Source organism: Mixophyes fleayi, chromosome 3 (genome assembly GCF_038048845.1).
Source record: "Mixophyes fleayi isolate aMixFle1 chromosome 3, aMixFle1.hap1, whole genome shotgun sequence".
Classification (NCBI taxonomy): domain Eukaryota; kingdom Metazoa; phylum Chordata; class Amphibia; order Anura; family Limnodynastidae; genus Mixophyes; species Mixophyes fleayi.
In genome coordinates, this window is record NC_134404.1 from 259,864,469 (window position 1) to 259,881,301 (window position 16,833).

General features: G+C 40.9%; 1 protein-coding gene across 4 annotated transcripts in view; it reads right to left on the reverse strand.

Moving 5' to 3' along the window:
• The window catches only part of SIPA1L2 (signal induced proliferation associated 1 like 2), a 364,597-nt gene that overhangs the window by 299,646 nt on the left and 48,118 nt on the right, over positions 1–16,833 (reverse strand). For 3 of the 4 annotated variants that reach the window (XM_075203505.1, XM_075203503.1, XM_075203504.1), the window contains exon 2: positions 11,972–12,104. The exons of the other annotated variant lie outside the window; for it this stretch is intronic. The gene's annotated coding sequence lies outside the window, so the exon portion shown is untranslated. The remainder of the gene's footprint in view (positions 1–11,971; positions 12,105–16,833) is intronic. 4 annotated transcript variants of the gene reach the window in all.

Here is a 16,833-nt window from a genome sequence, read left to right on the forward strand (position 1 = left end):
GTTCGCCTCGCTATGTGTAAGCAACCACGCCAATCTATAACAAGTAGATAGACTATTTAGCAACCATTCGCAGACAATTATATTGATAGATGGGACATCATTTACCCACTTTCTCTTAAGTGCCTTTATCTAACGGCTCTTTATTAGCAATCTTACAGACTGACTCACAGCTGTGGCTATTATTTATGAATATGTAAGACTATGGGACATTTATTTACAGCACAAACGTGTGTTTGGTAAAGCAGCAGATATATAGCAAAAGACTGCGCTCTGATTGGACATTCATATGAATATAACTGAAGAGAAACGACTGCGTGTGCTAGTGTTGCTCCTAATGGAATTTAAATTCCTCATATTAGGGAAACATAGAAACATAGTTGATGAGGTTAAAAAAAAAGACACCAGTCCATCAAGTTTAACCAATTTTGGATCTCCTGCGATCCTGCACTTATATTTGAAATTGATCTAGATTAAGCAACCGCAAATCTGTTTCAATCAGGAAAAATCCCTCCAGACCCATTATTGCACCCTTTCTTAAACATATCTATTGAATCTGCCATCACAACCTTCCCTGGCAGTGAATTCCATATCTTGACTGTCCTTACTGTAAAGAACCCCTTCCTTTGCTGGTTGTGAAACTTCCTTTAAACTTAAGGGGTGACCACGTGTCCTGTGTATAGTCCTTGGGGTAAAAAGTTCCCATAAAAGTTCTCTGTATTGACCCTTAATGTATTTGTACATAATAATCATATCTCTTCTTCAACGCCTCTTTTCTAAAGTAAACATGCCTAGACTGGCCAACCTTTCCTCATAACTTAAAGACTCCATACCCTTTATCAATTTTGTCTCCCTTCTCTGAACCCTTTCTAGTTCCAAAATATCTTTTTTATAGAGTGGTGCCCAGAACTGTACTCCATATTCAGGATGAGATCTTACCAACAAATTATACAGTGGCTAAATTACACTGTCTTCCCTTGCATCTATGCCCCTTTTTATGCATGCCAATACTTTATTTGCCCTTGCAGCACTGCTTGACATTGAGCACTATTGCTAAGTCGACTGTCTATGAGAACTCCCAAATCCTTTTCTATTATAGATTCCTCTAAATTAATTCCATTTAACTTATAGATTGCGTGCTTGTTTTTATCCCGAAATGCATAACCATACATTTATCTATGTTAAACCTCATATTCCATTTGGCCACCCAATCCTCCAGTTTATTTAAGTCCCTCTGTTGAGAAACTACATCTTGCTCTGATTTTGTTACCTTACAGAGTTTAGTGTCATCTGCAAAAACGGAAACTTTACTCTCTAAACCATCACCAAGGTCATTAATAAATATATTTAAAAGGAGTGGCTCCAGCATGGAACATTGAGGTACGCCACTTAAGACTTTGACCAATTAGAAAAATATTCCATTTATCACAACTCTCTGTTCCCTATTCTCTAACCAGTTTTCGATCCAAGTACAAATGTTGTTTCCCCATATTTTGTAAACCAACCACTTGTAAGGCACTGTATCAAAGGCCTTTGCAAAATCTAAGTAGACCACATCTACTATGCTGCCTTGGTCTAAGTTCCCACTAACTTCCTCGTAGAAACTAATTAGATTAGTTTAACATGACCTATCCCTCACAAATCCATGCTGTTTACCACTAATTATCTTATAGTGCACCAAGTAATCCTGCATACTAACCCTTAATATACCTTCCAGTAGTTTCCCCACTATTACAGAGGAGGTGTCATGAATTTTATATCAGTGGTTACTATTAGTCACCACTGTCTATAGGAGTGTGATTAGCTAATCCAGATGTAATAACTTCATTGTGGGTTAGTTGTCCATTGATTTTCAATGAATTATATAAGTAGGGATAATATAAGTCTATCCCACATTATATTTAACAAATGGAATCCGTGTATCAATACTGTCAAAACATACTCAAACAATATCATTAAATGTGGTTGTCTATATAATTTTATTATAATTTCCATTAAATAATTAAAAAAGATAACAAATTATACTGTATCCAACTAAGGATTTAAACGCATAGCAAGGTTTGATGGTAATTCTACTATTTGAATGGGGTTTTCCTTTCCTACTTGTTATGTTTTTAAATATTACTACTAGCTCTTATATTGGTATAATAAGGGAATTATTTTTTAAATAATAGCAATAAAATATTGAGTTTTTAGATTGGTCACTATCTAGTTGTTCAGACTGCCCCACAAAGCACATTTTCTTTTTCTCTTCGCTCTTCAATGTTTGTGTCATTGCCAGAAGGCTGAGGTCATTTGAGAGGAAGAGGATATGTTTTCTTTCAAAAACCAAGTTAATGATATTCCCTCCCACCAACAGAAGTTACCTTCTGTTATCTTGCTGCCTGGGTGTGACCCTTGACTCAGAACTATCCTTTGTTCCCCACAAGGACTCAAAATCTAAATAATATTACATATATCTAAAAAGACATTTTACGCACATATCTCACACAAGTTACTGCAAAAACTTTAATTCATGCACTCATCATCTCCCACATTGAATATCAATTCCTCCTTACTAGTCTTCCCCGAATCAGACTCTCACCCTTACAATCTAGTTTGATTGATTTTTCCTGCAAATTGTTGGTCCACTGCTGATCTACTCAGTCAGTCTCTACATTGATTGCCTGTTTAGCACTATTATTATTATTATTATAGTATTTTTTTAAGGTGCCACATTCCTCTGCAGCGCAGTACAGTAGGGAAAACAGTATATACATAAAACAGGCACATACAAGGCAAACAAAATAAATGCAGACATGAAATCAAAGAGTATGGAGGACCCTGCTCATTAGAAAGCTTACATTCTAAATGGAAGAGGGCACATCTGAAACAAGAGGATCAAGTGTGGCTTAGAGTGGAGATTGGGATAGTTGTGAGGGTGCACTAGTGTGAGTAGTGTTATCGAGGATAAGGTCACCTCTAAAAACAAGATGTGTTTTCAAAGAGCTTCTAAAGATTTGAATTCAAAATGGACTTAAATGATAAAAAATGCGTGCACTCCCCACCCCCAGACAGCATAACCAACCCTGGTACTAAGAAAATCAGGAGGGACAAATAGCGTGGGGTCCCCGCAACTTTACTATGACCAGCACTAGGCTTTTCCAGCCAAATACTACAATCTGGCTAGACCAATATGCAATATGTAGCAATTAACCTCATGTATCAAACTCCCATTGTCCTGTAGATTGTAAGCTTGCGAGCAGTGCCCTCTTACCCCTGTTTGTCTGTATTACCCAGTATTATTTAATTACTGTACTTGTTCCCAATTGTAAAGTGATATGCTTGCACAATATAAATAAATGTTGATAATGATCATGATGATGATGATGATGTTTGTTACAAACAGAGCATGCATTCCATAGGGCACATTTAAGAGACTTAAAGAGATGGGACACATGATGTGCTTGAGGTTTGCTGGATTTCTGTAGTGTTCTCAGTGTATGGGGGAAGTGGGAGATGTGGGGGAAGGGGGGGGGCTGTAGTTGGTGATATATCACTAGATAATAGTAGCAGAAAGAGAGAGATAAAAAAAGAGGATTGCAAGATGCATGACCTTTAATCTTCTGGCAACAGATTGAGACTGCTATACTTAATGAATACAAACAGGAAAAAGTTCATGAGTGTTAATTAGAGGGGAGTGGAGTAGTGGGGTGTGAACACAGGGGAGTGTTGCAGGGAGGGTGAAGGATTTATAGTTCTAAAGATAATGCCTTGAAATTATACTAAGAAAGGCAATATGTTACACATTATAGGATTTAAGAATAAAGGGCAAGAAACCAAGGTAAATAAATATAGGAATTGCAGGGGGAAAAAAACAAAACAAAAAAACTAGTTATAATGTCCAAGGCAGTTAAAGAAGAAGTGCAGAGTAAGACTGTAGTAGATAAAGAATATTTCTGGATGTCTTCAGATGTTGTTCAACGTTTGTTCAATTATTTTTTACATTGTGAAAAAAACCACTTAGTGAAGAAAACACGTCTGTCCCTTTAGACTGAATGCTAAGATATAATAAGGCTGACTTCATAACAATTTACATCTGTGCTAATTGTTCAGCTGAACTAAAGGAATTCCATTTCTCTAAGTCGGAAATAAGATGGAAATAGGCCAAAATGGTGTCATAAATATGTCTCAATGATCAACCCTCTAACACAGGTAATAAACACTAACAAATTGCAGTTACATATTTTTAAAAGCACAAATTGAACAGATATGAGTCACTAATAGTACCAAGATCAAATTCTCAAGAAAAGGTTGGATGTTAAGTATATCTGATGTACGCCTGACATAAACCTGACACCCAGTGTAGAACTGAAAGGCCCACAGCGGGAATACAATGGTAGGGGCCCACCAGAGGGGGTGTGGCCAGTCACTAGAGAGGCGTAACCAAACCGGGGTGTAGTAAGCCCACGAAGGACAGCTAGCCCCTTAGAGTAGTATATAAAGAATACACAGTCTTGACCTGCCCCTTAGATTGGGCAGAACACTCAACAAAAATCAGGATTGTCTCACTAGAATCATAACATATGACAGACTATCCTGCTCTCTCCTACCTTTTCATGTCACTTTCACCACCTGTGGCTGCTGGTTTCTTTAGTTGCAGCTTGTCTGGATCCTGAAATGTTGGGGACCCTATTTGGAAAAAAAATGGGTACATTTAAAAAATTCCAACCAGCCTCAGAGTTAAATCAATAGGACCCACGATTAATACTTAGGCCTTCCTCCAGGCCCAATATTAAAATAATAGTATTCACATTTAATAAATAGATCTATATCCCTCCAACCAACCCCAACATTAAAGTAATAGTATTCCCATTTAATAAATAAACCTATTTCCCTCCGTTCACACAGCCACAGCAATAAATTAATTTACGTATTAAAAATATACCTATTTCCCGCAACCGTCACTACCATTAAAAAATTCATATTCACAGTTAATAAATAGACCTCATGCTCCTCAAACTCAGCCCCACATTCAATTAATAGCCCGCAAACGACCCCATCTTAAATTAATAGTCCCCACTATAAAATCAAATTGCCCCATCATCACCCCACAAACAAAATAGCACCCATTAATTAGTTACAACCTACATCACAGACACACTACATTGCAACAAGCCCCCTGTGCCATCACACACACATTACTGTGCCCTTCATCACCATGCTGCGCTCCCTTATGATCACACTGCACCCTCCATGCTACTTTTCCTCTCCCCTTCACCTGCCCCCCTTAATTACCCTGTACCATGCTGCTTTTGCTCCCCCTTCTCCTGGCCACCTTCATTACCCTGTGCCTTGCTGCTTTTGCTCCCCCCGTTCTCCTGGCCCCCGGTTATCACCCTGTGTCATGCTGCATTTGCTCTCCCCTTCATCACCTTGTGCCATGCTGCTTTTGCTCCCACCTTCATCCCTCTGTGCCATCCTGTCCACCCTTCATCACACTGTGCGACCCTTCTCCCCCCTTCACTCTGTGTCATGCTGCCCCCCTTTCATCACTGTGTTATGCTGCTTCCCCCCCTTTCATCACTGAGTCATGCTGCTTTCCCCCCCTTACATCACTCTGTGTCACGCTGCCCCCCTTTCATCACTCTGTCATGCTGCTTTCCCCCCTTTAAACACTCTTTCATGCTGTTTCCCCCCCCTCTTTTCACCACTCTGTCATGCTACTCCCCCCCTTTCATTACTATGTGTCATGTTGCTTCCGCCCCCTTTCATCAATCTGTGTCATGCTGCTTCCCCCCTTTCATCACTCTGTGCCATGTTGCCCCCACCTTTTATCACTCTGTGTCATGCTGCTCCCCCCTTTCATCACTCTGTGTCATGCTGCTCCCCTCCTTCATCACTCTGTGCCATGTTGCCCCCACCTTTTATCACTCTGTGTCATGCTGCTCCCCCCTTTCATCACTCTGTGTCATGCTGCTCCCCTCCTTCATCACTCTGTGTCATGCTGCTCCCCCCCTTTCATCACTCTGTGTCATGCTGCTTCCCCCCCTTTCATCACTCTGTGTCATGCTGATTCCCCCCCTTTCATCATTCTGTGTCATGTTGCTCCCCCCTATCATCACTCTGTGCCATGTTGCTTCCCCCTTTCATCACTCTGTCATGCTGCTCCCCTCCCTCCCTTCATCACTATGCACCATCCTGCTTTCCTCCCCATGCCTCCGTTCCTTTTCTTACCTTCTTATTGGTTTCTTCTCTGCTGTCTTCTTTCTTGCTCCTCTCTGCGCCACTCCTCACTGAATGTCGGGTGTGATGACGTCACACCCAACATTCAGTGTGAACAGAGCAGAGAGGAAGGAGGTGGGCGTAGTGATCACGTGAGCATAAATTTTTTATTTTTTTTAAAGTACCTGCTCTCCCCACCAACATTTTTTGGTTTGTTTTTTAAAGTATATGCGCCCAACTCAGCATCAGGCTCTAAAAGTACATTTGGATCTCAGGTCTAGGAGATCTGCACAGCTTTCTATTCTGTGCTAGACTGAAGGACAGTGGGTTCCTGCTTTAGACAGCCATCTTCGCCATCTTCTCAGCAGACCACACTCTTACTATTAACATTTGGTTTGGTTGCAGTATTAAACAGAGTCCCATGTGCATCATGAGTAGATGTGTGTTAGAATATCTGTTTAATTACCAGGTATATACCCTGTTGCTCGTCCCCACTGTCCTTTTTAGTGTTTGCCCACACAGGCATTTTAAAATGTCAATGTCCTTCAAAATATGTAGTAATAATCTCATTTCAGCACGGAATGCATTGCTTCACCTATGTCCAGTCTGCTTCTCCCATTAGAATTAACAAAAAATTATCAACTAAATACATGCACACGAATGTAAAGGTTACCACAAATAATCAAAAATAGGCAGACAAATAATACATAATATCTGTACTGTGAATCTACAATTTCGGGTATTTGTAAATCCTGCAAATCCTTCTATCCCTTGAAGTCCTGCAAATGTAATTCAACTATATTAGCAAGCTTAATTTTTAGTTTCATTGTTTAGCAGGAAAACAAGATTTGGAACAAAGATGTGAAAAGCCCCATTGAAATGCACCATCTGCAGCTATTTGCAACTATATGAGCATCAGACCAATAAAAATAATTTAGAATCCCGCTGCTTAGTCTGCAAAGTTCTTGTGAAAACAGCTGGCTTACTCTGATTGAGGAAGTTAAGCAAGTCAGTGATGCTTAAATTAACTGTACTAAACTTAGCACAATCAGCGCTTCCTATGTGCTATGTATTGAGAACAAAAGATGATTCATGGCATGGTACTTAGTCAAATGCAAAACACTGTCAAACTAAAGTATCTATTGGTTATGACAGGTACTTGAAAAGCTCTGTATCAACAAAGACAATCAGATATTATATCTTCATATAACTAAAGTACAGTACAGACTTGTGATAATGTACCCCCTATTGTGAAATAATGATATTAGGACACCACAGAGGATGTACGTTTAAACAGATCACAGAAATGAGGTTACTTCTTATAACAAACACAATAGTAACTTTCAAAAGATAAAAAAGTGTCATGTTGTGGATACAAGTTTGATCGTGTACACAGACTGCCCAGAGCCGGATTTAGACCTCATGGGGCCCTAGGCAAGATACTGGTTTGGGGCCCTCTCCCTGAAAAAATCCATAGCACTATAGTTTTTTAGCATAAGCTATACCCCTATTCAGGAGCTGGCTGGCAGACTTTAGCCCGGGGGGGGGCAAGCACATAGCACTGTCCCATAAGTAGCGGCCCATTTTTAAAGGGTGGTCTCACCGCCGGCCCTGGGAGGGCCCTCTGGGGACCACTGGGCCCTAGGCAATTGCCTAGTGGTAAATCCGGCCCTGAGACTGCCCCCAAGTACTCCCACTGACCAAGCACAACACACACACCCTACCTACAGATACACTTCATACTACCAGACACCAGTCCAACGCAAACCTTATTGATTCATCAGAGAAGTAAAACCTTGCTATCCCCAGACTCCTGCTCTATTTCTTCAGCTCCTCTATCTACCCTGCTCCTACCTCCCTTGGATGAAATCACTCTGTTACCACCCATTACCCTATACCCTGTTCCAAATCCTTTGTTACATGTTGAATTGTTAACAGTAATTTAGGCCATGAATTGGGATTACCCACGAGGTCCAATCCTTGGCCTAAACTTGTTCACACTTTGAATGCTGAAAAGCTCTGAGAACTGTTTATGATATAGGCCATGCACTGGGGCTTATTGCTGTTAACGTCTCACCATAACTCTTCTACGCCACAATTTAACAGTCTGCTATTTCTGAAAGGATGTCTCATGTGTGATATATGTGTGCCTTGAATTTCTTCAGATATAGTATTTATTTCAGTGTTAGAACAAAAGACTGTTATACTAATGCATGATTCCTGCATTTCATTGTGCCAACTATTCTTTCCTGCATTACCTTAGAGTACTGAGGTAATGGCACTGCAGAGCTGGCCATTGACACCTTCAGTGCTGTGGAGGCCATTTCCAATACATGAGCGACCCAGTTACAAAAACCCACCAAACTACTTTTATTGGTAAGGGAAGTTATTTAGTAAAAAAATATTTTTAAAGTGGAAGATGTTAAAAAAGTACCACAGTTAAGCGAAGGTGGAGCAAGAACATAAAGGAAGCAAATGGAGTAGATTAAAGAGCAACAGTGCATTCTCCTGTTAGTATGCTGGGTCTGTTGAATCATACTTGCCCGCTTTCATACCTCACTTCTAGGAGATGTAGAGGAGAGGTATGAAAAGGGGATTTCATGAAACAATTTGCAAAATCAAGTAAGTGGGGTCAGGTGTAAGAGGATGCTAATTTGGTCATCAAGCCCCTGCCCATTGAGTAAGGTAGGCCGTGCTTAATAATATCCCTGTCTGCCTTACAGGCAGAATAGGAGAATTGTCTTTTCACCCAGGACTTTTTGAAATCACACTCTAAACCAGTCTCCAGGGCATTCAGAAGAGTAGGCAAATGATGATGTTTATCAGCAAGACAACACAAGATATCAGGAGTGGTCATTTAAAAGACATACAAACAAGGATACATGTCAGACTCTACCTAGTGATCACAATGTGGTTCTGTAAAAAGTAGCATAGGGGTGACGCCTTAGAACTATTTATTTAATTTCAACTGGATGACACATAACACTAATCATTTTGAAGTGGTTATAGAAAAAAATTGTGAAATATTGTACTCTCAAACTGAATGAGACATATGCGGCATTCATGCTCATCTCCAGGGTGCAGTCTCCACATGAAAATAAAGAGGAATATGTAACAGATGGAGGAATTGATGCACATTAATCCTCTTTTTGTATATGCTTGTGACAAACACACATTAACAAGCCATACATTTGCTGAGCATTTATATAGGCTACAATCTAGATCACTGATACTATAAACTAAGCAATTTCTACAAGAACTGGAAAGGGATTGAAGAAATAAGATTACATTTTGTAGTTGAATATGCACATTAAGAGGAAATAAAACTGACTCAGACACAAATTTCAGCAAATCAATGTAAAATATACACTAAAAGTCCTAAGATTGAATGTGTTATTGGAAAGCATGTGCAAAATAAATTGTCAGATTAATTTGTGGGTACTTTGCATGAAACAGAGAAACAATACAGTTAAAAGCATCAACATTCAATGAAGGTGCTAATCATTTTTTGTAATACCTGAACATGCATCTGTTTCAAATGACACCAAGGACAGGAGGGGCAAGGGTGCATAATCCTTGTTGCACGTACAATGTTCACCTTTTTGTGCCCTCCTTGTCAGCAGCCGCGGGCACCGCCGCAACTCCCTGTCTACTCTTGGTGGCGTCCCGGCCATCTCCATGACGACCGGGGCATCACTTCCGGTTCCCTCATCACGGTTGTCTAGGTACGCTTCAGGCTCCCTGCCGCCGCGCCCAGCCAGCTGTCAAACAGCCGGGCGCACGCATGCAAGGCTGTTGAGGCTCAGCCAATTAATGGCTTATTGGTTTATACCCTGCTGGGCACTCTGCTCTTTCATTGGCCGCAGGGCCAGTAATTAATTATGCTAGCTCTGGGAGCACTTGCAGGGCCTTGCCCTGATTAGCTCTTAGTACTATTTAAGGCAGTGAGGACTGAGACTCACTGCCGGTTATAGCGTTCTGTCTCAATACTGCTGCCTGCTTCTGTGCGGTGTTGGTGTTTAACCTTAGATTGCTTTTTCCCGTGTATGACCTCTGCCTGTACCCAGACTCTTAATCTTTGCCTGTGACCCTGACCTTCTGCCTGTACTGGGACTCCGAACTTTTGCCTGTGGCCCTGACCAAGCTAGCACCTAAGGTCTCCACCAGTGCTCGGTCCTCTCCGCAGATCTCTGGCCGGTCCCAACTCCGTGTATTACCTCCTGTACCTGTGCGCTGCCATGTGAACATAAACTTGTACTACAATGAGTGTAAGTCCTGGGGGTATCCGAGTACCTGTGAGCATAAACAGTCTCTACGGGAAAGGCGACTGCTATAGGTGAAGACCTCTTCTGCTATAGTTCTACAAGTTTATGCCGCACTGGTTGCCATAACACTCCGGCTGCCTTCCTTGCAGTCACACACTGCATGGACATGTCTGGTGGTCAAGACAGCCAGATGATGCCCCTGGCTACCATATCTGTGTTTTACACACAATCGGAGCAGCCAGGTAGCATCCTCCACCTGCTTAACAGTCACCAGCCACGTCCATGCACTATGTGCGTATGCATGGTTTCTAGATATGACAGGCGTCAGTCATACCCAGTAATCTGTGTATGTTAGTAACATTTAATTGCTAATATTTTATTGCTAGCTGTTGTTTCCGTAATAAGTGTGAACTATGACCCAGAATATAAATCCACAAGGATAAAGAGATTGAAATGTTGGCAATGTTTACAGTAATAGAGTCGATAAGTGTAGGACACAACATACGATTTATAAATAAATTTCAACTTGAGATAAGAAAGTGATGAATTTTACGTAGCAGACAAATTTAACCCAAGTAGGCTAGAGCCTAAACTCGTGTCTGCTAGTTTTCGCACAGCAGGCATTCTCTTTTTGACCATCTGAGAATGTAAATCATTTGAAAAAATTGCATTAGATGCCATCTTGTTTATTTGTGTCTTTGCAAAATCAATAAACCAGACATTTTAATTCAAGAGATGTTTGGTGGACAATTCTCCACCTTAAATAGATCTCATTTGGATGTCTGACAAATTATAATATTCAGGATGTTTTATACTGTCACAAACAGGTACTAATAAATGTGCAATGCTCTGTAAAATTAGATTTACTTTTTTAACATAAATCATTTTGATAATAATAAGAGGCACATGGGGATGTTCATTTTTCCCTAGTGTTTTGACTCAAACTGCTATTAATGACTTACAGTATGCAAAAAGCACCTGTGGTTACCATGGCAACCACAGTCACATGACATGATGTCGTGAGAAGGGAGTCTTTGGAAGATTCATATCATAAAATCCATCCCTATCCCTCCTTTCTGTACCATCACATGTAAACTGAGGGCTTACTGACAGGCTAAGACTAAAAGATCAACTTTTTTATCGATTCATGCTAGGAGTTTTTTGTTAAATGGTCTAATGCAAACATTGTAACACGTTTCTGTTAATTCACTTCAATTAAAGGTTTTAACTTATCCATGCCATATGTACTATTTTATGTCTGAAAACAGTTTGTGATGTAATTATACAAACAACTTTTAAGACACCCCAATAAGCGCTACGGAATATGTTGGCACTATATAAATAAATGATGATGATGATGATGATGATGATGATGATGATGATGAAACAGAGGGCCAAGCATATCATCAAATACAGGAATTAATAGTTCAGTTGACAGAATGTTTCAATATCCAAATGATTCCACACACACATACCACACATGTCCATATGCAGGCTATCCTTACCTATCAGGCTCAGCATCTGTAGTAGAGTCTTATAGTTGTTCTTAAAGTGGTCCGGCAGAGTGAGTAAAAAAAAGGTCCAGCCTGCTCCTGTAGCCTAAATGATTTTCTCATGTATACGTGACTCTAGTATTCTCTGAAATAAATAAAAAAAAACAATTTAAAGGGACGTGATAATTGTTTGTTGTAATTTTTTTGTTAAATCAACATCATCCTTTTTTCTTTAAGTTCTACTTCCATGGAACTTCTTAGCGCTTATCTGAGACTCGTAGATCCTCAATAGCAGAAGTTGCCTAATTATTTTACTAGTATGTTGCCTTGTCCCACTGGCCCTGTTTTTGTATTTTTTTTTTAGTGAACAACAGTCATGCTTAACTACATAGGATCAAGAACAAAAACACCCATAAAAATAAATGTTTTTAATAACTATTTTTGAAGCAATGGAAGTGTAGAAATGTATTTATATAAATGGTTTGGGTCTGTTTACTCTAACATACTATAGGTATAATAAGACAGTGGTCTTATAGATCTCTTGTCAATTATATAAGAACCACAGGGGTTGTAAGGATGCAATTTCAGGGGTCCCAACACTTAGGGATTCTTGAAGAGCCCCAGAAAATTTTAGATACTCTACTCTACTAGAGGTCACCAGATCTGCGATGACCAGCCTGGAAACTGATTATTATAACGAGGGGACCTCAATGCTGATATTATCTTCATTATAGTGATAATGAGCTCAGTCTGGCTGGTTTTGGAGCTAGTTATAGGATGTATTTATTATATTAACATGAACTACACTGCCCCCACCTTTACAAATTTGAAAACAAGCCCTTCATAAGCTATCTTTGGCTGACTATCAGAAGAACAGGCTGTATATCAGCAGTGTGGCTGGTCAGCACACACTCCCAATCAGTCAACAAAAGTTACATACATAGGAGACAACTTGTGACTTTGATTGTGGAACTAAAAGTTGCAGTGTGTCCAATGTGAGGGGACATTTAACTGTACAGTAGTTGGGGGCAAATGCAGGATTATATATATTTGTTAAACATGATTTTTTGTTAAGGCCTCATAAAGCTTTTGTTCAGCCACTTTTGTAACTCGCATAGATATATTAGAGGTTTTTCATTTTCTGCTAAAATAGTTTTGCAAGAGGTAAGCCCACGGCCTTGAGGTTAGACATAGAGAAATCCTGTGAGAATGTAGCAAGGTTTATCTAAAGGAGTCATGCACAACAAGTGAATTCATTAACAGCTTGTAGCTGCACCCATGACCTTGGATATGGCAGACAGGAGATAAACCTCCAGCGAGTAGTCAGACGTTTGTCGAGTCAGTACACAAGCAGTGTATTCAGAAGTTTGTTGGATCGGTACACAATCAGGGTATTCACAGATGCAAGGAAGTGTAGCAGGAGCTGAGCAGGCAGAATACTCAAGCACAAGTCTGACCCAGGAACTGCCTATTATAGGCCCAAACAGGAAACAAGATCCAAGATGGTTTCTCCTTGATGCCATTCTGGCCATCTTGGATAAGGGCAAATCTGAGGGCAAATTTACGAATGCAGAGACCTCTAGTGGTCGGAGGTGCAAATATCAAAATAATTTTCTGCATCTAAGAAAATCATCCTTCTTGCTCAAAATCACGGGAATAAACTGTAGATATTGCACATGTCTAAAAGACACTGATCTCTGCTAGAGATTCATTTAGAAAATGTGGTATTCATCGTCAATGAGGAGCCTTCAAGCATATACCACAATATAAATTGTTTTGTACTGGTCACCACAGTACGTTCAGCAAGATACACAGCTTGTGATTCCTATTGATGAAGAAAAAGAACTAAGGTGAATCATGGCCCACTTGCGTTCATATGCTGTTGATATCAACTTCCCAATGAATTGTTGGTATACTTTCTCTGAAAGTTGAGTAAATTATTTTGGTTCAGATTAGAGCGACACTGACTACAGCCACATAAATATATCGACGACTATCAGGCCGACATGAAAAAAATGAAACTTACCATGAAAGTGACACAGAACATTTCTGATGCGGGTGTTATCAATTGTGATATCAGAAACTCTTAGTTTGTATTATCCATGCGGTAGGTACTGGCATTGCCGCTTTAAAAGTGGAAAACTCACTATCGCTATTTTAAATTACATCACTTTCAACTGACCCTAAAGCTGGCGGTTCCTCCGCGCTGCTCCAGCCGGCTGCCATTCTCCACTGCTGGTCTTCGCAGACCCGATCCCTATTAAATCCTCTGCTTCTTATTAGAACAATCATTCAAAAGAGAGGGTGAAAGAAGAGAAGAGGGTTTGCTGATCCTCGACTTTCCTCTGGCATAAGTTCTATTCCCTTTCTGCCCTTGGACAAGGACATCTCTGTCATACCCCCAATTCTGGACAATTACCTGGACTTTGTTAACTATTTATTCTGGGATCTGCCCTATAGTGGGGGGGGGGGGTTAATGTCAGGATCTGCTTTGCCTGTAATGCAGCTTTAGGATGCTGCTTTGTCTCAGCAGCTCCAGTCTTAGCCTTGCAGTACCTCTGACTCACCTAAGGTGTTGATATTATACCCTTGCCTCTTCACTGACTGGCAGGGGTTAAAATCTACTTCTGTTAATAGCTGCACTTGTTATCTGTTTATTTATGCCTGCTTCCAACAGCACACTGTTGCTGGTTATTGATGTTGTTGTTGTCATTGTTGCTGTTGTTACTACTGCTGTTCCCTTGGACTACTGCAGGCTGCTAGCTGTCATCCCTGTTCCTGGTTTCATCTCACTCAGCTAGTTCACTTCTACCTGCTGTATTCTCTCTTATTTACCTGCTTCCAACCTCACCCAGGGATCCGTTGTTCAGTCTCAGCTATATCTGGTTTGTATCTTTCCTGCACTACTCTAGACTATGATAGCGCAATAAACTTATGTTTTCACCATACTACGGGCTCCATAGCTGTCATTTCCAGCCTTTAGCACAAAAGTGTGACAGCTGAGATCTCCCTAACAAGAAATATAGAAGAGTACAACCCTCTACTCTCCTGATGAGGTGGAAGCCACTCTATTGACTGTATATCAGATTTTGCCAGTTTATCTCAGAATCATTACTGTCTCCTCTGCCTGGTATCCTGGATGTTTACACATTGACAGTATGGTGGTAGATTACAGATGATCTCCCCAGGACTGTTTCTAATATTCAACAGTCTTGGGTTATATGAGCTTATGCAGGCCATAAATCCTAATGTGAGCCTGTTCACCTTCATAAAGTTTCATCACTGGCTGGCTTGATTACGTTTTTATTGTTCTGGTCACAGACCAGAATCAAATTTCCAATTATTACAATAATAATACTAATAAATATTGCAGAATTATACATAATTCCCGCCCAATACACATTAATGCCCAACTGGGTTGTTGCAAAATGGCTGTCTTGTCTGGTTTATTTTGGCAATTCTTTGACGCAATTTAGGGCTGAATAGTACCGTATTTCCCTATGTATAAGACGCAACTTTTTCCCCAAAATTTGGGGTCTAAAATCTGTGTGCGTCTTATACAGGGGTAGCGGGGATTCTGGGGAGGGGGGGCAGCAATACTGTCACGAATCAGAGTAGTAATACAGCTGAGGAGTCATGGATAGGTGGAGAAAACAAACAATGTTTATTGCTGGTGAACAGTTGATGAGATAATATCTTGCAGAGTTTACCAGATATACAGCTGATGCAGGTAAATAGGAGGTGAGGTAATATTCCAGACAGCATGCACAGGGAAATACACGGATAGGTCCCAGGTACAAATAAGGAACAGGTCAGCAGATAGTTCCCAATGCAGCATACAATCACAGGAGCAGGGTAGGAGACAGAATCACAAGGTGGAACCACAGGATATGACATCAGGATGACAACAATAACCAGCAATGACTGCTGGGAGGAACAGGTATATATAAGGGGAATGAGACACACCCAGGTGCATGAGATAATTAGTGAACATACAGGTTAACTCCTTAAGCACAAGAATAATGCACAATAGCAGCACCTCTGGGGAAAAGAGGTACTGCTGGAACACAAAATAGAAATACAAATAATAGAATGACAAAAGGGCAGGAGCTGCCATGCAAAGCAGCATGTAATGCATACGCTGTAGGCAGATCATGACAGTATCCCCTCCCTTAAGGGCGGATTCCAGACGCCCAATTACCAAAAATGTCTGAATTCATCGGAATCATAGTCCAGAATTGGGGGCCCGGCAGAAAAGTCCTCGTCCATGGGTGGATGGGCAAAGGAGACTATGCCAGCTGCCAGTTCAAGCTCTGTAGACCTTGCTCTCTTCTTTCGCTTTTTCTTTTTGCGAGAATTCCCTGGAACAGCAGTTTGAACCAATTGGGTGGAGCACAAAGAAATCTCTAGGGCAGGTGAGATGGGTGGACCTGCTGACAATACAGAGGCCCCGTAACAAGGCATAGCGGGAGGTGTTGGTGAAAACTTGTTGATCACTGCCTCAACAAATAGTTGTAAGTCAGAAAGAATGGGGTGATCAGACTCAACAAAAGGGTTTGCCCATTCCATAGCCTCTCCTCTAAAATGTGTTAACAAAAACAAAACTTGCCTCTTTGGGTCACTGGCAAGGCTAGGTACTGAGGGGAAATAAGAAGCACAAAACCTTAGTAGAGCACTAAATTGAGAAAGGTGCCCCTCAAAGGTAGATGACAGCTCACACTTGGCACCCTTGGCAACGGATGGTTCGGACTTGGCAGCAGGCTTGACAGGAGGCCCGGACTGGGTGGCAGGCTTGACAGCAGGCCCGGACTGGGCGGCAGACTTGGGAGCAGGCCCGGACTGGGCGGCAGACTTGGGAGCAGGCCCGGACTGGG